Here is a 23,897-nt window from a genome sequence, read left to right on the forward strand (position 1 = left end):
GCCCATTTGGACAGTGGGCGCACCAGTACGATGTACCTCCACGGACGCAGAGTGGTGAGGGAGGTATGGTTGCCTAGAGAAACAAATATCCAGGCAGCATATGTGGATTACGTCCCATTTTTGTTCTCTTTATCCACCTTTTTCCTATGTGAGGACAACAAACCGATCGACCTAATCATTCTCTATTGCGTTGTCATGCCTTTCTACCCTTCTTCAACCAAGAGACACGAGACTCGTTCCTTAGCTACTGATTTTCCCCTTTTCAACCTAGATGCGGGTTCGACAGTCTCCCTTCCTTTACTTATTCAACCCAGACATGCATTAGTCTGCATGAAGTAGGGTTTCCTTTAATAGTGCAAATTATGGTTTTCGTCTGCGTGGCCAGCAGAGCAGAGGATAGCAAATTTGGAAGATGGTGGAGTGGAAAAAGATCCACATGCAACGACGTGCCAGATGGGGCAATAGAACAAGGGTATGGTTCGAAAAGAGATAGCATACCCGAGGGTCGGCGGGAAGTGGCTTCGCTTGTGGTCGTCGTCCTTCGCACACACTACGGCAGCGATCCCGCGCGGGCGCTAGGTCTGAGAGGACGGCCTTGTCGTTAGTGCGTGACCTCGCTCGCCGATGACGAGTGCGTCAACACTGCACGTCCTTTTCTTCCCCGGCGGATCTGTGACCACCGGTGAGGAGGGAGAGAGGGGCCGTCTTTTTTAGATCTGGAGAGAGGGTGGTAGTGTGAGAAGCAAGTGGGCAGCCCTTGGCAAGAAAGGGCTGAAGCTCCAGCCTATATATCTTCTTTATACTACTAGTACTGGAGGTGGAGTAGTGGTAGAGTAATTTATATTTTCTCTATGTACAGTACAAGTTAGTCGTGCTTCAAAACTGAACGGCGCACCATTAAAAAAATAAAGGCCGATAACTAATGCGGCACCTCGGGCCAACGCGGCCAGATCGCATTTTCACGAGAAATTACACACCATGTCTCATTGACATGTGGTCCCGTTCCACATATCAGTGAGACGACGGCGAGTAGTAGGAGTATTTCCGAACCGACGTGTAGGCTGGGGCGCCCCTTCGGGAACCGTGGCAAACTGGCAACCGTCCATCGACTCTTCGCCTTTCCCTCTCGATTTGGAACTACTGTCGCATGCTCTTCCTCTCCCTCATCCATTTTCCTTTAGCCCTTCACCCTTTCTTCTACCATTGTTCGATCATCTTCTCCATGGATGGAACAGGACGGAAACGACCCTGTTATTCTTGCCCTGATCTGAAAGATGACATGGTGGAGGAACTCATTGATCGGTACGACGTCATCACCTCGGCTAGCATGGCAGGATCGTTCAAGCCCATTCTCGACTCAACTAATAACATCATTACAAGGAACCCAAGAGTCAAGGAGCGGTTTGATCTCCCCTATCTTCTTCGCCATGACCCTGATGACTGGTGCCGTCACGATGGAGGCCTCGCCCTGTGCAAGTTGATGCCGCTTGATAATGATACGTATGATGTTAAGATGCCATCGCTTGAGGGCAAGGCTTGGCTAGGCGCAAATGGAGATTGGGTTGTTTACATTGGGTCCAACTGCGAGCGGGAACTTGTGAATGTGTACACTCGTGACCGGGTTCCACTTCCAAAAATCTCATCAGACTGCCCAAAGGTTGAGCACACCGGTATAGTACGCACATTCAAATACAATCATGGTGATTGTCTTCTACGGAAGATAGCAATTTCTCGATTCCCCAACCGCTCTTGGAATTACAACAACTATGAAGTTGTTGCTATATTCGACAAGCTTGTTACCGTCGTTAGTGGTTTGACTGGATGGATATTGCTCAAAAATCAGTTTCTATACACGGATGAGTACTGTGATGCAATTCAATACGAGGGCCTTGTGTTTGCTGCCACCACTCGTGGCACTATTTTTGCATGGCATCCTCATTGTTTCGGTACGTTTGTCTTCCACCGTAATTATAATTGTTTCATCAACATGCTTGCGGGTAGCATGGCTGGTCATAGTGGGGAGTAACTTACACTAGTAACATGCATATGTTACTACTCCCTCTGTCTAGGTGACTAAGTCATCTTAGGTTGTGCACCGTGACCAAGGAGGAAGGGAAAACGAGAGAACTTAATATTCATTTGCTAATTAATAGCATTGCATGCAATGAACTAACCACTGCATGTCGTGTTTGGTAGTCTCAAGTCATTAAAAGCATGCACACCCCACATCTCTTATTGGTTGATATGTCAAGAAACAAGAAATGATGTAGAATTTAATGCACCGCGCCTAAGTGTTTTGGGATTATTTGATTTTCGTAAGATGACTTACACACCTAGACGGAGGGAGTAGTTTATGTTACTACCTCTATAGTGCATAGTATCTTATATTAGTATCATAGGTGGTCTCATTTATTGCCATGCATGACACATAGTAGCATCACATTTATTATGTTACGGTATCTACCTATTTTACTATAACCATCTCTCTCTTCCTTAATTGCCTGCCACATAAGCATGTTTGCGAGTCCCAAGTGCATGATACTACTTATGTTACCCCCACTATGGCCAGCCTTACTAATTAACCTTCTTCTTGTGTTTCCAAGGTCCTGTGAACATTCCACCACCTATACTTGAAGATTTTTATAACCAAGGGGGAGATGATGATGGTGATGATCACGAGCATGAGGACGAGCAGCGCCCATATACTATTTGGTGCCTGGCAACTAATTTTGATGGATCACCTCTTCTCGTGTGTATACAGCCCACTGATGATGTTACTGCTAAGGAAGTAGGTGTAGTCTCCCATGGTCGCACTCTCCGGACCTATTCCAACACCCGTTGCATGGTATTCGGGATGGATGCTAGTGTGCTAGCGCCAACTCCTTCTCCCTGGTACAGAATTGATAGTCTTGGAGAAAACTCGCTCTTCCTCGGACATGATGGTGAAAGGCGACCCAACTGCTATTGACACAACGTTACTACCATTTATGAGAAGCAACTATGTCTCTACCTCGGACATTTGGGTGGTTCCCTACCCTGGTACTAATATAGTAGGCCGCTTCAGCCTGGATGATCAGTCCTGCGTTGGTCTCCAGATAGACAATGGATGGCCCATCCCAGAGAATCACTTGTGGTTCAAAGCAAGCGTTTCCAACGCCGAGGAATGGTTGAGTTGAAGTTCATTTCATTGCTTGTTATTTGTTGTGTGGTGAAAACTTTAGTATTTGTAATGTATCCTCGTTATTGATGTGGGTTGATGACCTGTTGTATGTATTAAAATGATATGCCTGTGATAAACTTACTAAATTTATGAATGGCTTTTGAGTTGCTTATGTGAGCGAGTGGTGCGATGAAGCAAAAAATATATTTTCCGAATACATAATTGTACGTGCATTGCAACAGGTTATCGGATGGGGCCAATCAACAATAGTAGTACACTATTTGTACTAGCTTCACATGCTTTGCGCGTCGTGCGAGTGTTTTTACTGTAGCCATACTGTACTACATAACCAGCACCTCGAATCCTCGATACTAGTAGTACTATATAGAACTAACTAGTAGGAGTAGTAGGGTGGCATTGGCCAGAACTAGCATTTACTTCCAGGAGTACGGCACACACCACCAGCACGACTTCCATCTGAAACCATATTTCTTGGAGTCTGTGCTAGAGAAATCTCTTCAACCTCATCGTTTCTCTAACTCAGCCATCGCGCGGCGGGCGAGGTGGGGGTTTGCCGATAGTCGGTTTCCTTAACTGCGGTCCCACTTGTAAGGCCAACTGCAACGCACGACCCCAAACAGACCTCCGTTTTGCACGAACTCCAACGATAATTTTGACTAGAAAAGCAAGACCAAAGAAAACAAGAACCACAAGAATACATTTTACTACTCCTGTAAGTTGGATTAGTGCCTTCTCCATGCATTCATTGTTGATCTGTGGAGGCTCGATGTTGCGTGCTTCTTTCTTCTTCGAGTGTAAAGAATTAGATGTTGCTTCCTCGCATCTAGTCTCATGTCTAGCCTCTATTCTAGTACTCCCTCCGGTCCGTTTTTCTCTGCGTCTAAGCAGCAACACGCATACCAAGTAGGAGTATCAACAAGTGCACTAATCTCATCTATAGCCTCTGTGCTAGCTAAAAGTGATAGAACATCTACTAAATTGCGCTCTATCAATATATGGATGTACTCTTCTTCCCAATACAAAAACTTGCATCCATTCTACTCCCTCCATTGCACAATACATGCCTTCTATTTGTCAAAATATATATGTATCTAGACATGTTTCAGTATATAGGCACATCCATTTTTGGACAAACGGAAGTCAAGTATTTTGGAACAGAGGGAGTACACAATAAAAATTTTAAGTTATCACAACTAGTCTAATCCGAGAGCACAACCAGGGATTTGGTCGGGTTCTTCCTCCTTTTGCCGACACGTGGGACATCCAGCATCCAGGTCGTGTCATGAAAGAAAATAGAGTGGTAGTTGATAAGTTGAAGCCACGAGATGTGCATCTTGGGTTAAATTGTAAATAGAATCTTGCTACTCTTGAGTAACTCCAAAAGAGGCCACCGAAGATCTTTCTTGGATTTTTTTTTCATCACCAGCATGTCGAGGTGAAAGATGTGCAGGTTCAGTGGGTCCGCTTGCATTTTCACTGACATGTGGGACCGCATGTGAGCAAACAGACGATGGGCTCCGCGCGTCCGCTGGCTGGCTGAGAAGAGAGATAGAGGAGTGCTGAGCACGGACTGCAGGAAAGTTGTTCTACATACTGTACCTCGATATAGGCTCGATATAGTGGGGTGGCATGGGCCATAACTAGCATTCACGTCTAGCACTACGGCACACGCCACCCACACGAGTCCCATCCGACACCAATTTTCTTGGAGTCCGTGTTACAACCATCTCTTCTCCCTCCTGTTTTCTCAGCCATCGCGCGGTGGGTGGGGTGGGGGTTTGCCGATAGTCGGTTTGCTCAACTACGGTCCCACTTGTAAGTGAAAATGCAACACCGCACGCATTCCCGCTTGAGCGGAGTGCCGGACCAACCATGTGGGGGTGCGACGCGAACACAACATGCTTTTCCTTTTGAACTCGTAACTTGTAAAATTTTGTTCTGCTCCATGGCGCGATCGATAGATAGAAAGTAACGATTTTGCCTAGAGTAATGAGAAGTTTGGTTCTGGTGCCGTTCATGCATGGAGTACGTACGAAAATTATGAAGTTGATGCAAAAGGTAAGATAATTACTGTAGTATCATATACTACTACATGGATTTGACAGAAAGATAAAAATACATACGGATCCATCAACGACATCCTCACGCCCTAGTGCGTCGGGTCACCAACCGACATGTGAGGAGTAGCGGCGTTGGCGGCGAGCTCAACGTGCTTCTGAATAGTGCGTCCAAGGATGCCCTGCGGTCCAAGAAGGCCAGCGTCCTATTGTCCTCCTCTTGCATGTGCGTAGACGTGGGTGATTATATCTATGGTGTCTTGCTTCGCCAGGCGCTGCGCGGCGAGCGCGACCTCAAGGTGGACATTCTCCGGCGCGACGGCGGGCAGTCGCAGGGCCACCAGTGCGTCGAAGAGGTTGTCACCATAGTGGCCGTTGAGGGTGGTGGGCATCAAAGAGCCTAGGCGCATCGGTTGAAGGCTTACGTCAAAGTCGTCCGCGAGCTTCTTGACGACGGTGAACTTGTCTAGGAAACCGACGAGGACCTCGTCGAACAAGGAGATGAAGCTGTCGTCCAAGCGTCCCCTCGCCCTACCGGCCTCAAGCAATACTACCTGGAGACGTTCCTCATTGTCGGGCCGCAGGCCGGCATCGTGGACCATCTGGCACAGCCGGCTGATGCTCGGGCTCATCGCCTCCATGGGTCTAGCTTAACTTCTACTAGTCAACTGATCTTGCGATTCAAGTGATCACTCTTGCCCTTGGTTAGCCTGCGTAGGTGCGTAGGATTTCATACTACTCCCCGGCCCTTTACTGCACCCGCCTTTGGCTGTATGATAGGTGGGCCAGCCACCCCCTGGGCCCATGTGTCATTCACCCAAAGGCAGTTGCCGTAAGTCAATGAAGTTGCGCCCCCCTCCGTGCCGGTGCAGTATAGTCATCTCACCGGATCTCTAGTTGGGGCCAAATGAGAGAAGTTTGATGTTTACTGGTTTATTGCTCCACTTTGCATTTTGCGCCAAGTTTTGACCTTTCATTTAACTAATAAAATGTTAATGCATGTAAACAAAAATATTGTGTAAGTCACATTACGAAAACCAAATAATCCCAAAACACATAGGCACGGTGCATTAACTCCCTCCTTGTTTCTTATTTCGTGACATATCAACCAATGAGAGATGTGGGCCGTGCATGCTTTCAGTGACTTGAGACTACCAAACATGACACACAGTGTTTAGTTCATTGCATCATTGCATGTAATCCTATTAAGACTCTAGTTAGAAAGAAAACATGAAGTTCTCTCGCCGATAGGAATAAAACACCATGTATTTATTTACAGAGGGAGTAGTACATTTTTTGTGACATGCATTACTAGATATTGCTAGTCAAATATTAAAATCCAGATGGACGTGGTAGTACTCCTAAATCCAGACGGTGTTGCTACTAGTACTAGTAGTAGTACTACCAATGTAGTACTCCTAGGAGTACTAGCACTGTACTACCCGTTGGTCAAATTATTACGTGTTGCTCCTCACAGTGAAGTGACAAGACCCTGCGCCGGAGATGACACCTGAGTATAGGCGCCGTGTTCGGCATACCATAGTCAGCCTCACCGTCTGTAGTCACTATCATCATGGCTGTAGAGCTAGCCTGGTTACAACTAGCCTTGTTCGACATAATTTCTCGTGCGTAGATGCCCGTGCATTGCACGAAACACCAAGATTGGGGGTGGACTGCTCCGGCAGCGGCCATCGCGCCAGATTTTTCCACGACCTTCTAGATGTGGTGGGGAGGAGATAAGGCTGATTGTGAGAGACAAGGAGTTGTTTGTAAATAGGGAACAAGTGCGAACATCTTTTTGCAAAAATGGAGAAGCTTGGTTTGTATGCGTCAGATCTAGATCCGACGGCTACTTGTGAAAGATGGGAGGCACAACATCATCACCAACTCATGACCTGTTTGATTCACAGGATTTTGAAAACGCAGGAATAGGATACGGCAATATTACAAGTTTCAAACTGATATTACAAATGTTAGGAGTAATGCTGCACCTAGGAAGAGGGAATTACTAGGAAGTTCACGTAAGAACTTTCGTTACTTTAGGTGGATGCAGCATTATCGTACAAACTAAAATCCACCTCCCTGACAAGTCACTAATGGGCAAATAAGTTTTCGAGTCTCTGGCCACTTGATGTTTCAAAAACAAATTCAGCTTCTGCGGAGAATTTATCATTTAGGCTTAGACGCTTGCGGTGATCAGCACGCCATTCATTGTTGCGCCTGAGAACGCCAAACCTCATTACCTTGAGCACACTTGCCTCCAGAACAAAGAACCTGGCCAATTTAATTTCAGATGTGCTGCCTCGGTAGTCGATCAAATCAATTTCTGTAAGATGGAGGTCAAGGCATTCGATGAGATTGTTATAGTGCAACACATTTTTCACTTTCGGGTCTTTTTTTATCTGCAAAAGAAGAGAACATATTAGAGCAACTGGCTGCATAAGATTGCCGTGTGATCAAGAGGTACCAATATCATTCTCTCATACGATAGGGTTGGCTGGCTAGTGATATTTTTTTACTCTCTCTCTCTCTCTCCCTCTCTCTCTCTCTGTTTTTGTTTCCTCTCATTTAACTAGGAGCACGTGAAGAGCTTGGGCATTTGTTGCCTTCCACTATGTGGCCGATGCCATATTTCGCAAAAGTATGCCACATAATACGCATCGATGTCAATCAAAAGATTTTGGCACCGCTCTCGTGATGTGAGAGAGTTGGCACCGCTGTGCACACAGACCCACATGTATAAACAAATCAATCAAACCAACTACACCAGCCTCTCACTCTCCCAAACAAGTGTTTTTTTGCCTCAGTCCTCTCTCTCTCCCACGCAGTGTTTTTTCATTGCGTGAGTTAATTTGGCACCGGAGCAAAGTAGGTGCTCCAGATTGGGGCACCAGGTGAGAAATGGAGGGGCATCGATGCCAAATGCATCACAAGTGAATTTGGCACATGTTTTGGCCTACATAGCCCACTTTTGTACTCCCTCCGTCCCAAAATTCTTGTCTTAAATTTGTATAAATACGGATGTATCTAGTTACATTTTAGTGTTAGATACATCCGTATCTAAACAAATGTAAGACAAGAATTTTGGGACGGAGGGAATACTACCTCGTATTTAGTATAAAATTTTGACCGTAGATTTGCCTAAGAAAATGCCAATGCATGTCACTAAAAATTACACCATTTGAAATTATGTTCAAATACGAGTCCAACGATATAGTTCTTAGTGACATGCATTAACATTTTATCAGTTAAATCTATGGTCAAATTTTGATACTACAAAATTGGAAGAGTAAACCAGGACGAAGGTACTACTTGCCCTTAGGGTAACCATAGAGCTACTGGAGTAGTCTAAGTTACTTTCCAGTATGACTAGCCTAGGCTACTATAGTAGTACAGCATAAAAATGATGCAGGTGATCACATGAGAAAAAATACTAAAAACATTTCTTTCGGTGCAGTGCGTAGATGTAGTTTGAACACTACACTTGTCATCGTAATTTGGGAAAATTACGAAAAAATTGAGCTACATTGTGATTACCGTTTACTAATAGGAAAGAAGTTTCACCTCGATGAGTAGCTTCTCCGTGCATGAAAGCATGTAAGGAATCCAACAACTTGATCCAGATTGGGGCCGATAGATTTTAGTGCTAAGATCTTCATTGTGCGCATGGACTGGGTCAAGCTTGTGAGAATCATTTTCTGGAAGACAATCGTAAATACATCAAGAAGAAATTTAGAAATGTAAATTTCAAGAAGACGGAGAAGAAGATGAGTGTTGTACCTGAACGATTACGGATCCAATAAAGAGTTCGGAGAATTTAGCAGACGAGTACACCAACGCTGTCAATTTCGGCGTGTCAATGACCCCGATTTTTGTTGGACCTTCTAGATCCGATACAAGCAATCTCTCAAGGAAAGGTGCATTCTCAATGACCATAACGTGGAACAGCTGAAGTGATCTCTTCCCAATTGATGTCTTGTTGTGGGGCCAGCAAGACACATAAATCCATCAGAGATTCGTCGAGGCGATGTGGAGGCTAATGAACCCGTAGATCTGCTCAAGATGAAGGTACTCGAGTGCAGTACAGCTGCGGAGCAGGTGCTCCATAGCCTTCTTCGAGATGACAATGTCGAAGAGGTCGAGCTGCTTGAGTTGAGTGAGAAGAAGGGCGGGCGCGGCATTAATCTGGGGAAGATAGCAGGAGCTGAAGCTGGTGCGGCGCAGCGTTGGCGTGAGGCGGAGCGTGGACGGCGGCAGAGAGCGACATCATCCAGCTTCAAAGCTGAGCTCCTCGAGCTGATCTAGGGCGGGGGATAAGAACCACTCGTCGAACTTGGGTTGGACCTTGAAGTTGGTACTGAACATGCGGATGTCAAGGCGTCTGGCTGGCCCAGGGTGTGATGAAAGGATCTTGGAGACTGCAGCCATGCGTTTGCAATCCCCGTCGCAGAGGCAGCTGTCGATGGTGAGGTTGAGGGGGACGCAGTGCCAGAGGGGGCGCCACCGCCGGGAGAGCAGGGCGGTCCGCACGGCAGATTTGGTGGGGAGGAGGCCGATGATGACGAGCACCATGTCGTCGGGGAGGCTGCTGATGAAGTCCAGGCTCGCTGGATGCGGTTTTGGCTCGAGCGGCCTCCGCTTGTTGGCTACCTCAGCGTCCATCTCAACCAGCGGCGACGCCGGTGTACACGTGTGCTAGTGTGTGTTGTGTGTTGGGTGTGCGTGAGTGCGTCCTTCTGTGCATGCCGCCGCGCAGTGGTGAATTGTGCGCGAGTGCGTCCTTCACGTGCAAGAAGTTTGTCCTCAGTGCACCCTCAATTTACTAGCGTGCGGGGTGCTACCCCGAGTGGTTTCAACTTTGTTTCCTTCACCGCATGTCAGATGGGCCTCTAGTTTACTTATTTTCACCCACTGCCACATGGGCCAGCACACCAAGATAAAGAACACGAGCTGACAACACAGCATGTGGATTGGTTGACCGGTCAACTAAACAATATACAGAGCTATACGCTGACACAATGAGCGTATAATCCGTCGGTATAGAGAGTTCGAGTGAGAGGGGAGGCCCGTGAGAGATAGCAGAGAGAGAGAGAAAGAGCTACTCCCTTCGTTCGATAATGTAGTTACCACATTTTTTAAAGTCAAACTTTTGAAACTTTGACTAAGTTTATAAAGAAATTACTTATATCGGCAATACCAAAGATAAATGATAGTATGAAGTAAGTACATGTTGTGATGAATCTAATGATCGTTCCAGATGTAAATGTTTTTCTCCACATATACCTAGTCAAACTTTTCTGAGGTTTGACTTTTCAAAACATCCATATGCTTATGGACGTGACAGAGTCCCTGATGAGAGAGAGAGAGGGAGAGAGAGAGAGAAAGGGAGAGTGAAAACAAGTGTGTGTGCGTGTGTGAAAGAGACATGGACAACACACGATAAAAGTGGTGAAAAAGCGTGCGTGTCTTATGCAAACATATCACACATGAATCTTCGACAACGGAGGCAAGGTGAGGAGATAGTGTGTGGTTGGTTGGAACCGAAAGAGGAAGACCCCTAGCACGTGGCCAAGAGGGGTCTGACAAACAAGGAAGAGAGGTCAAGAGAGACGTACGGAGAAAATGCAGACATGGGGAGGAGAGAGTGTATGTTTGTCATAGAGAGATCCCCTGGAGATCGTGATGGGACTACATGGGTGGGAGATCGAGTGACAAGGTGTGTGCGCGATAGAAGATGCCCCGAGAGATATCGAGATAGATGTATGGATGGAAGGAGACAATACATGTGTTCCTGATGGCTAGTAAGATATAATCATACTTAGGAGGGGGGAGTGCTTGCGCCTATGGCCCTGTTTGGATACTCTAACTCAGTTAGAGGTTAGAGTTAGATTCTAACCCTGAACTAACTCTAAGTAAAGAGGTGTTTGGATGGCAGGGTTAGATGGAGCGCGGATACAGCGAGGCACCTTCACGGGCGGTGCGAGAGGGAGGGAGGTAGAGGACGAGAAGCTTCAAGGAAGTGGGGAGGGATCTGCTGCGGGGAGAGCAAGAGAAAAAAGTGTTTATTAGTGGCCCCGAGAAGAACTAACCCAAAAAAGCACCTCTTGGATGGGTTAGTTTTTTTGGATGGGTTAGATGCATCTAACCTAAACTAACCCTCCTGTTTGGATCTTTTTGGGTTAGTTGACTCCAAACTAACCCAAACTAACTCTAACCCATGGATCCAAACAGAGCCTATGATGGAGTGAGGGATTATGGTACTTAGGGGGGTGCGTGTCACATGGAGAGAGAACAAGGGCGGAGAGTGTTGGATGGGTCTATATGTATAGCGCGAGCGAGACATGTGTATGTGTGAACCAGGGAGATATAAGGCCCGTTTGGCTTGCGTCGTGAGCATCTTTTGCGTGGCCTGGGGTTGTGGCTGGATTTCATGCATGCTTATTTGGTTGCTACCATGTGAAAAAGAAAGCCCGCCTGGGCTGGGTTCCCTCTTACACTTTAATTAGCCTGCCTGAACTCCAGACACTGCAAATAGCCTGGCCCAAGCAACCGATTTCGAACGCCTGGCCGTGCCTGGTCGTGCGTCCACGAGGCTAACAACAACATGGATGGATATTAGCATTAAATAATTGATGCATTGATTGATTTATGGGACGTTGATGCTTTGCCTGGCCCAGGCATGAACCAAACGCTTCAGCACCACACAAGCCTGGCTAGGCAAAAATATTCTACATCTCACGTCCACACCAGGCAGTACCGACCATCAATGCATGAGGGTCAGGTCACGAACCAAACTGACCAATAAAGTTTGAGAGAGATTGAGGAGCCCCGATAAGGCTGAGTGGTGCGTCAGATAGCTGAGAGGGGGAAAGAGATATTCCATCCACTCGATAATGCAGTGCATGTAAATTTTTTAGAAGTCAAACTTTGGAAACTTTGATCTGGTTTACGCAAATGTTATTTATATCTACAATACCAAAGATACATCATACAAAACTACATCTCATGGTGAATCTAATGGCATATGTTTGCCGTACTAGATGTAATTCTTTTTCTCCACGTACATGGTCAAACTTTGTGATGTTTGACTTTTCAATAAATCTATGTGCTATGGACGGAGGTGAGTGCCTCAGTCGAAACAGAGCAAGTGCGTGTGAAGGAGAATGAGTAAGTGTGCAAAAAGAGTATGTGTGTGAAAGAGAAAGTGACAACAAATGATAAATTAGAGAGAGTGTGTGTTTTTTTGTTTCTTATGCGAACATATCACGCATGCATCTCCGAGATGGAAAAGCGAGGCGAGGAGATACACGAAGATAGCTAGTGTGTGATTGTTTGCAAGGGAGAGAGACACCCCTGTAGCACATGTCCAATAGAGGTCTGGCCAACAAGGAAATAAGGTCGAGAGGGACACATGGATGGCACGGACGCATGGGGAGGGAGAGAGGGTGTATTTGTGATAGAGAGATCCCCTCGAGATCGTGAGGGGACTATATGGGTGGGAGATCGAGGGAGTGTGTGTGCGATAGAAAGATGCCCCGGGAGAAATCGAGATAGACCATGCACATGTTTGTGTTGGAGACTAAGATTAGCTAGTCATATACATATACGGGGGATTGCGTGTGCCTACAATTGAGTGAGAGACCATCATACTTGGCTAGCTGGGCATGAGATTGTGTGTGTGCGTGTGAGATGGAGAGAGAATGATGGAGAGAGATAGAGTTTTAGATGGGCCTATCGAGTGCGAGTGAGATATGTATGTGTATGTGTGACCCAGGTGGATGGAGAGTTTGAGAGAGGGGGGAAGAGCTTCGAGACTACATAGTGGTGCGTGAGAGAGTTACGGGCAAAGAGACAAGGAATTTGTGTGCGTACGATGAGTGCACTCAAGATATCTAGCTTGGACTAGCTAGAGTATCATACATAGTGTGCGAGAGAGACCTATAGATGGTGTATATATGAATGCGGACTAGAAAGACCCCCCCCCCACACACACACAGAGAGAGAGAGAGAGAGAGAGAAAGGGAGAGGGACCAACAAGGTTTTTGTGTTGGATGCGTGCGACAGAATTGAAGATTGTCAGCGAGAGAGTGAGAGAGAGAGAGAGAACAGGAGTCCGGGAGAGGGGGAGGTCGCGTTTTATGCATCAAAGACTGATATAAACTTGCATTCAAATATTTAAATTGGAGACCATGTTGTCTGCAATCCACACATGAACGGATATATGCGTATATCAAACAAGTTCATTAATTTGACTTTCAACATGTTCATGGAGTACTATAATACTGTACAACATGCTACTTGATTGAGGTGTTCAATTTTGGATTTAGTTCACTATTTTGACCTACTGGACGAGCTAGTTCATTGAATCGAGATATTTCATTTTGGGTTTGATTCGCATTTTGAGTGGGTCAACTATTTGTCATATAGTAAATCGCTAGCAACGAGCATGTAAAAACACATTATTCCCGAGCATCATCTCTCTAAAAAAGAAGTGGCAAGCTAATATTTCAAATTTTGATTCGAATCGACTTGGTAAGGTAGACGTGGATGCTCGTTCTCCCAAAATTTGAAAGAACCGTTAAACATCCTCTCTGCTCAGTGGAATTCGCCCGAGCAAATAAATGGGAGACGCGAAATTACCGTCCTATGTGGGACACGCATCAATTGCCCGTTGTACATCGATGGTAGGTTCGTAACTTCATCCAAGCGCGCCTTCTTCTCGGCCGAAATGACATGTGCCGAATAATTCATAAACCATGGTCGGCAAAACACGCTCTCCTCGCCCCGAAATAGCTCGCGCCCACTATTTCAAAACACTCTCTCCTCGCCCGAATTCGCTCGCGCCCACTATAGTTCAAAACACGCCCTCCTTGCCCGAAATCGCTCCCGCCCACTATTTGGGGAGAAGCAAAGTTACTCTACTATCCCCGACCCTCAGTACACAGACCCAAGCTGAGAAGCCTATAGGCAAGGGTAGAACTGTAACTCCCCCTCACATTTCAGACAAATGCATCCGTAAGACATGGTTCCACTCCCCTCCAAATCCCCCCCCCCCGCCCGCCCCCATTGATACCTTGTGGGCGCCAAATCACCTTCTCCCCAGGAAGCTCCCTTCTCCCGAACCGCGAAACCTCAGCCCCACCTCCATGGCGCCCCCCACCGCACAAATTTCATAGCCACCCTCCTCCCTAATGCCGGAGACACTGTCCAATTGCCGTCGTGCACTGGGTCGTGTGCCTCTTACTCCGTGCTGCTGGTGCTGCCTCAATGATGGTCGCATGAACCGTACCGGAGCCGATTCACCCCCGCCGTTGTTCACGACGCCGGAGCGGCTCTAACTTCGGATCCGTCCAGAGTCCTGGCGCTGCTTCCGCGGAGCCATTGACCGTCGCGACATCGCTCTTTCCCTGTCGCCGGTCACCACCGCAACCGCGCCGGCCTCACCGACTCGGCAGCTGGACCTGCGTACTTCACCATGCCGCTAGATAGGTCGCACCCTCATCTGAAATCACTTTATTTAGGCGTCAGTTGTCTGAATTTTTATTTCGGGCCAATCGATTCCCAATGGAAAGCAGCACCCCTTGAGGCGGCGGAGCTCCTAGGCTGCCGGTTGGCTGGTGTCTAACGTAAGGGTGCGGGGCCGCAAGTTCACCGCGGAAGCAGCGCTTAGATGGATATATTTTAGAGTTGCGTGGGTTGAAGGTACTGCCGCCGCCGGATCTGGATGACGGGGAGTCTTTGTGGATTGGCCTGGGGGCGGCGCAACCACGGAAGTGCGGTGGGGCGGGGAGCGGGGTTTTGGACGGGGCGACAGACGGCGGAGGCAGGCTGCTCTGCCGTTGGTCGCTGGATCTTCAGGGAAGATTCCGAACAATGTCAGCCGGGAGGCACAAGATGGCCATCAAGCCATCCGGCGTAGATCGGACAGTACCAAAATAAAATAAATCGTGTGACCCCAATTTAGTGTTCAGTCAACAGACGTGTGACCACTCTCGTACCTTGCTATTGATCTCTTAGTGTATTTCGTTGGATCAAAGAGATATGTTGTTCTTAACTTTATGTGTTATCTGCATCTTCAGACACACCGTCTTCTGACTCACCGCAGCTGCTCCAACAAGGGAAGCATACACCAGAAGGGAGCTACAGTCCCCACTCAACAGTTCCCTGCATCGAATGCGCGTGCCCGACATGGACAGCCACAACAACTGTAGGGCCATCGACAAGTCAGCAAATGATGCTCACTCCTATGGATGGCAGCCAGATAGGTTGTACCCTCATCTTACTTGCGTGCAACATTTATGGCTTTGTTATTCATCTAAGCACGGAAAATATATCATCACATTTCACTGTATATTCATGCTGATCTCTTACGGGTCTTGTTCAGGAGTTCACGCTGTTCCATAGTTTAGCTAAGATACTTGTTCTTTAGGTAACGATGTTCCATAGTTATCATCCATCAGCCAATGCTATCCCACAGGCTGGTGATTATAGTATTATACCACTTCTAGTATTACCTATGTTGTTCTTTAATACTTTTGTGTGCCATCTAGTTAATCTCGAGTACAAACGATACATATTCTGTAGCTTTCATATGTGTTCTCCCTTTAGTTTATGAGACCTGTTGCTGCTAGTTAACCCCAGTCCTACTATTTATGTTGTCTCCTACAGGCACTCATTTACATAAATCTAACTACTAGTTGTCTTCCATGCATGTCAGATATAATTGCACACACTGATATATCCACAAGAACCTCACGGAGCAATGTAAAGGCCAATAAACTTGATGTCAATGATACCCAATATGATGGAACACGTAAAGGCAGTTCTTCAGAACACTTGCAGAAAGATGATGAATCCTCTTCACCCCACAAGGTCCTTCCTCTAACTTGGCCTGTGATATGGGTACAACATTCATATAATGTCCTGGAGTGTATCTACTCTGTTGCAATGCCATGTGCTTAGCATGCTGATCATGCATGTAAATATGTCATGCCTTCCTGTTTTTCAGTACCCATTCCATTCATGATAACATGTTTTCAAATTCAAGTACTGTCATTCTACTCTATCGCAATGCCATCTGCTTAATTTGGACATCATGCTTCTGAATATCTTATGCATTGTTATTCATCAGTATGTACTTCATCTGTCTATCATACCATGTTATTTTACATTGAAGTGCTGTTCTAGTGCTCTGTTGCAATGCCATCTTATTTTCCCAATCATACACGTGTATGTTGCCTTGGTTATTTCTGTATGTATTCCGCTAGCATATAGTTTTACATTCAACTAGTTTTTTTTGCTGTGTTGTCTTGTCGTATCCCTATCTCTTACACCATACTCCCTTCGTCTGGATTACATGTTGCCGAAATGGATAAAAAAGGATGTATCTAGAACTGAAATACGCCTAGACCCATCCATTTTTTTTCTGGATGGAGGGAATACATGTCAATATGTCATGCCTTTCTATTCTTCAGTACCTATTCCATCTCTCTGCTGTCGCATGTTTTATAATTAAAGCACCATTCTTCTATACAAGGCATGCAAGGGGAAGACGACTATGTTAGAATCTGAAGGGTTACAAACAAGGCCTTTGCAAAAGATCCAAACGCCAGGAGATAATAAACCAACTCCAGTTTTTATAGATACTGCTCCAGCACAGAGAAACACAACAACTACTGATAATAAGCAGATTCCAGTGGCCAAAGAACTAGTCTGCTCCAGTCGAGCAAAAATATGTTAACTCAATTCTAAGAAGCATGTGCGTATCCTTGCATCATGAAATTTTATAGCATGCTGATCATATTTTCTACATGTTTCTTACCCATCTCTCTTTTAGAAAATAAGCTTAACAGATAGAAGAATTTCTGCAATGGTATCGTTTGTGAGGAAAGGTTCTTGCAGGAATTCTCTGTGCTCCAATGTAGATGTAAGTACCTATTGTATATCACTATATTTTTACATCAGCATGTATTTTGTTAATCGGCGTGAATCCAACCTTTATCTGATCTAAATTTAGTTGTAGCAAAATGTATGATTAAAGGCCACAATGTTGATTTTTGTAAGGAAAACTGCCTGATAGTTTTGCATCCTGAGCTGCATGAGTGTACTATCTCATATTAGTGGGTTTGAATACTTTGGTTCTGCAGTGGTTTTTTCAGTATTTTTTTTACTGTGTTGTCCTGTCGTATCCCTAGCTCTTACATCATACTCCCTCCGTCCGGATTAAATGTCGCAGAAATGGATAAAACTGGATGTATCTAGAACTGAAATACGCCTAGACCCGTCCATTTATTTCCGGATGGAGGGAATACATGTCAATATGTCATGCCTTTCTATTCTTCAGTACCTATTCCATCTCTGCTGTAGCATGTTTTATAACTGAATCACCATTCTTCTATATAAGGCATGCAAGGGAAGACGGCTTTGTTAGAATCTGAAGGGTTACAAACCAGGTCTTTGCAAAAGATCCAAACGCCAGGAGATAATAAACCAACTCCATTTTTCATAGATACTGCTCCAGCACAAAGAAACCCAACTCCCACTGATAATAAGCAGATTCCAGTGGCCAAAGAACTAGTCCGCTCCAGTCCAGCAAAAGAATGTCAACTCCATTCTAAGAAGCGTGTGTATATCCTCGCATCATGAAATTTTATAGCATTCTGATCATATTTTCTACATGTTTCTTATCCATTTCTATTTTAGAAAATAAGGTTAAACGATAGAAGACTTCCACCATTGGGATCGTATTCGAGGAAAATATCTTGCGGGAATTCTCTGTGCTCCAATGCTGATGTAAGTACCTGTTGTATATCACTATATTTTTACATCAACATGTATTTTGTTAATCACGTGAATCTAACCTTTATCAGATCTAAAATTAGTTGTAGCAAAATGTTAAAGTCGCCAATGTTGATTTTTGTAAGGAAAACTGCCTGGTAGTTTTGCATACTGAGTTGCATGAATGTACTATCTCATATCACGCACATTACTGAAATGTAGTGCTTCTCTGGTTGCCCATTCATTCATTGTGTCAATGTTGCTTTCGTACTACCTTACCTGGTTGATGAAAGCTGTGCCATATTGTGTGAATTTGGTGTAGGCTACTTGCCCAAACGTTCATTGTGTCAATGTTGCTCTCCTATTATCTGACTTGGCCAATGATAGCAATGCTAGTGTGTTAATTTTGTGCAGGCTGCTGAAGATAAGAAGACAAACTCTGAAAACAGCAAGGCAACCCCATTGTTTCTTTCCAGTAAATCTAGGCCAAGTAATATGGCAATAACTCATGATTAATCTGTTTGGTTCCCGTCCTAATTTATGTTATGATGAAGTGGTCGAGACACTCTCCACTATCAATAATACAAGCCTGCCAAAATCGCCATCTGAATCTGTTCAGTATCCTCTGTCTCGAATGCAACGGAATAAATGTATGTTTGTGAACCAATTAATGGCTGAAGCAATGATGGAAATGGTGGATGAATCAGAGGTGCAGAGTCGTGCGACACAACAACTGATCAATGTTTTCAGAGACAGTGTAGCAAAGCAGAAAGAACTTGCCCACATGCTTATGGGTGTCATCTGTGCTGAGGTTGCAGATTATGACGTTGTAGATGGTTAGGTTCTGCTCATTTATTTGCACTGACATCAATCTTTGATTGCCCAGTGGATGTAATTTCCTGTAATATATGCTGGATGTGCAACGTTATTCCCTGTATGACGTACCATTGCATGATCGGTTTTGGTCCTGTGCATAATTGCTCGTCGTAATGGGCTCAAATTATCTAATTTGGCCTAAAGACATGTACGAACTTTAGTGGGCCCATTAAGTTAATGGGTCGTTACTAGGCCGAAAGTTAATGGTCGGCCCTCTTACCTCCCGGGTCGTTAACAGGCCGACATCGAAGCAGGAAACAGGTGGCTCCAATTTATTTCACGAGCTGTTAATAGGCCGTTAGTAAGTTTGGGCTACATATGGCCCAACTATATTGTAGGCCTTTAGTAGGCCGAAAGAGACAGCGGCTTGTACTGGACCATGAAGACCATGGGCCGCTAAGAGGCCGAAAGTCAGGTCGTATTGTAAATGGCCCAACTGTGTTGTGGGCCTTTAGCAGGCCGAAAGGGAACCGGGCTGGTATTGGACCATCAAGGGCATGGGTCGTTAAAGGGCCAAAACTAAGGTCCGACTACAGATGGCCCAACTTATTTATGGTCCATTAACAGGCCAAAAGTCACACAGGGTCGGGAATGGGCCCAACACTTAAATGGGTCGCTAAAAGGCCAAAACTCAGGTCCGACTAAAAATGACCCAACTGATTTTTGGGCCGTCAATAGGATGAAAGTGACACCGGGCCAGAAAATTGGCACATCACTTAAATGGGCCGCTAAAAGGCTGAAACTCAGGTCCGACAACAAATGGCCCATCAGATTTATGGGCCATCAACAAGCTGAAAGACACACCGGGCCGGAAACTAGCCCAACATTTAAATGGGTCGCTAAAAGGCCAAAAGATGTACATCCTGAAAATTGGCCCATCCATTAAACGGGCCGTTAACAGGCCGAAATCTCATCGGGCCGATATTGAGCCCAGATATATAGTGGGCTGTTAACGTGCTCGAACTGACGATGTGCTGCAATGGTGTCAAATCTTTAACGGGCCATTGACGGGCCAAATTGGCTCATCTCGTATGGGCCGTGGGCTTAAATGGACCTGACACAAGTAGGCCTTATATGGGCTGGCCTGCTAGTTTTTACTGGGTCGGCCTTTTCACAGGAATGGGCCTCTGTTGGGCCGTGCCACATGTCGACGTACCATAGGCGTCTTCCGTCCAATGAGTGGATGACATCTGTCCCAACGGTGAGCCGACACGTGTTTCCTCCAGCCAATGATGATTTTACACGTGGAAAATCCCCATTGGTCGGGGCTGTTAACGGGTTATCGGATCCAAAACCCGACCCGATAGCTTAACGGCGTTCCGTTACGGTGGATGCCACGTGTCGGTCACCCTTGACGAAAGCACTTCTATGACGTGCGATTTATCGTCATGGAAGTGGACACTTCCATGATGATAATTTTGGTAATGTCATGGAACATTTCTACGACAGCACATGTATGACTATCTTGATTCTGTCATAAATTTGTCATGGATGTACATGCATGACAAAAAACGTGACCTACTGTGACAAACACGTATCATCACGGAAGTGTATTTTTTTCGTAGTGTCATCGGGGTTGTGTATGATTAAATACTTTGTGTGATGAAGATGAAGCATATCCAGACTATATGATTTTGTAGGGATAACTTTATTTAGCCATGTTATTTTGTGAAGACATGATTACCTTGATTAGTATGCTTGAAGTATTACTATTTGTTATGTCTTTATGAACTTTTATTTTGTATTATTTGGATCTGAACATTCATGCCACAATGAAACAAAATTACATTATGAATTATGCTAGGTAGCATTCCACATCAAAAATTCTCTTTTTATCATTTACCAACTCGAGGACGAGCAGGAATTAAGCTTGGGGATGCTTGATACGTCTCCAACGTATCTATAATTTTTGATTGTTCCAAGCTATTATATTACCCCTTTTGGATGTTTATGGGCTTTATTCTACACATTTATATCATTTTTGGGACTATCCTACTAACCGGAGGCCCAGTCCATATTGCCGTTTTTTGCCTATTTCAGTATTTCGAAGAAAAGGAATATAAAACGGAGTCCAAACGGAATGAAACCTTTGGGAGTGTTATTTTTGGAACAAATCTGATCCGGAGAGCCTGGAGTGCAAGTCAAGAAAGCTCCGAGGGCCCCACGAGATAGGAGGGCGCCCCCCTGTAGGGCACGCCCCCCTGTCTCGTGGGCCCCTCGGGCGTCCACCGACGTACTTCTTTCTCCTATATATATCCATGGACCCCGAAAACATCCAGGAGCACCACAAAACACAATTTCCACCGTCGTAACCTTCTGTATCCGCGAGATCCCATCTTGGAGCCTTCACCGGCACTCTGCCGGAGGGGGAATCGACCACGGAGGGCTTCTACATCAACATCATAGCCTCTCCGATGAGTTGTGAGTAGTTTACCGCATACCTACGGGTCCATAGTTATTAGCTAGATGGCTTCTTCTCTCTTTTTGGATCTCAATACAATGTTTTCTTTGGAAGACATTTCTTCTGTTAAACAGTAATATAACATGTCTCTCCGCGTACCTTTGTTTATAAAACCGTATGGCCAGATTGCCTTGTTTGTTGTAAATCTTTGCCCTCATAAAGGCTTTATAAAGTAAGACAAACACTCCTCGGCTATTGGCCGAGGAGGTGGAAGCCAATGGTCGGTCAATAAAGTTTTGTACAATGCGGATCCGAGCATTAATGACGTAAAGTACTTGGATACATAGAGTCATTACACATAATTTGTGATTTTACTATGGATATCGATCCTTAATTCGGCCTCCCGTGCCCGCATTAAGGCTCGGGGGCTACTGGGCTTCGGGCTTATTATTTATAAAAATATTAAAGGGGCACATCGATCCCCTGATCTGGTATTGCCACCCGACCAGTGTCTCGGGGGCTACTGCATTGCCAGTTCTATGCAGAAAATTTTAAGTGCAATACAGTTTCCGAGGAGATTTTGATCCTCAGGTTGGTCGGCCGCACCCAACCTGAGTCTCGAGGACTGAGCACGCCGCTTTTTGTGTCCTGAAGTATTCTGCCAAGCTAGGACTTGATCCTCAGACCGATTTTGCAAATCAACATGAGTCTCAGCGGCTACGGGGATCAGCGGTCTTATGTCATCCTTCATGTGCATCTCGGGTTTTAGACCGATACCCACCTTGAGGGCTACTGGCACCAATCAAAAATATTGACAAAAATTGGTCCACATTCGGGGTGGTGCACCACCTCAGAAGCAGTCCGGCGTAAAGCTCGGGCGCTAGTGGCTGGCTCCATAGAGGGCACTTCCGGCATTAAGCTCGGCTAAACTCCTTCAAACTTCTTTGAACCAAGGTGATTTACGACACCTTGGATACAGTCCGGCGTTGGAGCTCGGATACATAGTCCGGCGTTGGAGCTCGGATACATAGTCCGGCGTTGGAGCTCGGATACCGTCCGGCGTTGGAGCTCAGATACATAGTCCGGCGTTAGAGCTGGGAAGCAGTCCGGTATTGGTGCTCGTCTGCAAAAGATACCTCGAATGCAGTCCGGCGTTGGAGCTCGGACGCAAGAGGACGTTGCCGCCCGGGAACAACTTCAAACCCGAGGTGTGGCATAAAAATAACAAGGCATTGATAAAGGCCGGAAACTTAAAGGGGCTCCTCGGATACCCGACGTATAAAATTGTCGAATGCATTTCGGCTATCCTCAAGATCGAAGATGAGAAGATTTGTTGAACCAGTTTTCAAGACCGACGACCGAAGATGAAGAACAGTTCGGAAGAATCGAGGAGCGTCCCCAACTTGAAGACCGGTTCAGGGGGCTACTGACGGCGTCCTGGACTAGGGGGTACTCACCACGTCGTCTCCCAATCGGTTAGATTGGGCCGAGGACCCCCAGGGCCGCATACTCATGGGCCAGTCCGGACAGGTGCCGCATACAAGGAAGATTCCACAAGACTTGGCGATCAAGACAAGGACTCCTCCCCCACCGGCGTATTCGGCTAGGACTCTTGTTATCCTAGGCCTCTGGTGCATTATATAAACCAGGGCCAGGCTAGTCGACAGATATACAACAACAACCATTACAATCATACCATAGGCTAGCTTCTAGGGTTTAGCCTCCTTGATCTCGTGGTAGATCCACGCTTGTAAACATCCACAATATCAATATCAATCAAGCAGGACGTAGGGTTTTACCTCCATCAAGAGGGCCCGAACCTGGGTAAACATCGTGTCCCTTGTCTCCTGTTACCATCCGCCTAGACGCACAGTTCGGGACCCCCTACCCAAGATCCGCCGGTTTTGACACCGACACTCCCCTTCTCTTGTGGAGATCTATTCGATGTAATCTCTTTTTGCGGTGTGTTTGTGGGTTTATGATCAAGTTTATCTATGAATAATATTGGAATCTTCTCTGAATTCTTTTATGTATGGTTGACTTATCTTTACAAGTCTCTTCGAATTATCAATTTGGTTTGGCCTACTAGATTGATCTTTCTTGCCATGGGAGAAGTGTTTAGCTTTGGGTTCAATCTTGTGCTGATCTTACCCAGTGACAGAAAGGGTTGGAATAAACGTATTGTATTCTTGCCATCGAGGATAACAAGAAGGGGTTTATATCATATTGCATGTGTTTATCCCTCTACATCATGTCATCTTGCTTAATGCGTTACTCCGTTCTTATGAACTTAATACTCTAGATGCATGCTGGATAGCGGTCGATGTGTGGAGTAATAGTAGTAGATGCAAGCAGGAGTCGGTCTACTTGTTATGGATGTGATGCCTATATACATGATCATGCCTAGATAACATCATAATTATTCGCTTTTCTATCAATTTCTCAAGAGTAATTTGTTCACCCACCGTAATACTTATGCTCTCGAGAGAAGCCTCTAGTGAAACCTATGTCCCCCGGGTCTATCTCTTATCATATTTGCTTTCAATATACTTTCATTTGCATCTTTACTTTTCTGCATCTATATCACAAAATACCAAAAATATAT

This window comes from Triticum aestivum, chromosome 2B, assembly GCF_018294505.1.
Source record: "Triticum aestivum cultivar Chinese Spring chromosome 2B, IWGSC CS RefSeq v2.1, whole genome shotgun sequence".
NCBI lineage: Eukaryota > Viridiplantae > Streptophyta > Magnoliopsida > Poales > Poaceae > Triticum > Triticum aestivum.